Below are 1,948 nucleotides of genomic sequence, written 5' to 3'. Positions count from 1 at the left end.
TTTTCAATTTTCATAAATCACATATTCACATTTCACGATACTCAAATTAATTTTTAATTCACAATTCATAGTAGACAAATTCTCAAATAACATATAAATTAAAGCTCAATACTTATAAGTCATATCTTATAAATTATTAAAGTATAAAATATTTGAAACAACAAAAAGCAAAAAAATAAAAAATAGTCATTGACTCGCCTAGAATCTTAACATATATTATTTTATTAAATTTTGATTCAAAATTCAACCATTGCCTTGATGGTTAATTTTCCAATCATCCAAATTAGAAGTTAAAGGTTCGAATCCTTTCTTTAGGGAATTAATTTTGGTAAATATTGTAGAAATAAAAACTTTGCACAATGAAATGGACGGGAAGGAATCGAACCCAAGACTTGGAATATAAAAATGCAAGCTCTGACCAACTAAGCAAGAGAGAAGTTTGAAAATGAAATGAATTATCAGTCATATAACCTAAAATTTTTATCTATTATAAAAAAAAAAAATTCTCTCCGGCGAATCCAGCTAAGGCGGCCCAACCCTTAAATCCGCCACTGCCTACCACCCATTCTACAATGTGAAAAACAACAGAGCAAGCTCAACACAAATATATGCAAATTCACGACGTAAATTTGGATTCCAACCCGATAGTCAATACTACACAAACGAAAGTACTAATCAATGATATAACGGAAATGCATCTATGTTAACTGGATAAGTAGCATCACGATTTTTGCATGCCTTACCGCAGAAACAAGATTTTGTAGAGCAAATTATACTTGCACCCTTTTTGCATGAATTGTCTTTTGCCATTTCATTTAATGTTGAACTTTCTCCTTTACAACATCTAAAGAAGTCAAAAAATTTATCAACACCTCAAGGCTCAGGCCAACTCCTCCAATATGTTCTAATAGTGGCAAAACCGTGGATTTCTTTGAATTATGCAAGACATAATCCATTCATCTGTGCAGAGGTGGTAAGTAGCATTGGAATTCATAATGAAGAAAATGTCACAATGATTTTAACAAAGAACAAAAATTATCATATAGCTAACCTTAGAACAAGGCTCATTCAATCTCCAAAAATTCAAAATATAAGTATTACATATAGATTACATTACCAGAAATCCAACAACCATCAAAACAGACTTTTTTTGTACAGATCTACTAACATTTATAGGTTTTACTATTTACCTTTTTTTGCAGATATGCAAACATAATGATTCGTATCTATACAGGACTCACTATTTACTTCTCCTATATATGTTCTCAATATTCTATCCTTTCAAATCCCAAATGACAGCAGTTTACCCAAGCTACTAAATCCTTATAATCTATATGTAATTCGGCTCAACATGAGTATATAAGCTCTTTCAGTTACTAAAATCTTGCACAATTTTCTAATTTCCTTTAATAATAAAATGATTTTCGCTAACAACAAAAAAGGGGAATTGATTTGGATAAAATTTTCTGAAAATAAAATGTTTCAAAAAAGTACATGGACAAGACGAAAGTGTAACACCTTCTGCCATTGCATGTTACATATAAAGATCAAATTATACTAAAACCTTGGATTGAACAACGGGCGGATATGGTGAAGCGTGAGGCGAAGATACCTTCGACTGATGTTGGGGTCGACGGTGTGGGAAGGGTTTTCACCTCTTTTTGTGTCTTTGAATGGTTGAAGTAGTTAGGCACTATTTTGAGGGAAATTGAGTCTTCGTGTGCGAATAGTTGCAGCGACACGTTAGGTGGAAGTATTGCCGGTGTGGGGGCCTAATCTCCGACTGATATTCGGTCGAACGATGTGGAGAGGGTTTTCGCCTCTCTCAGACTTAACTCTTTTCGTCTTGGAATTGGCGTAGTAGGTGGGTGATTTTTTGGCGGAAATTGAAGTATTCACATGCAATTGTACTACCCACTTTTTAAATTTTAAGTTTTTTTTTTTTTTT

The sequence above is a fragment of the Olea europaea genome, chromosome 6, assembly GCF_002742605.1.
Source record: "Olea europaea var. sylvestris chromosome 6, O_europaea_v1, whole genome shotgun sequence".
NCBI lineage: Eukaryota > Viridiplantae > Streptophyta > Magnoliopsida > Lamiales > Oleaceae > Olea > Olea europaea.
This window is presented reverse-complemented; position numbering follows the sequence as displayed.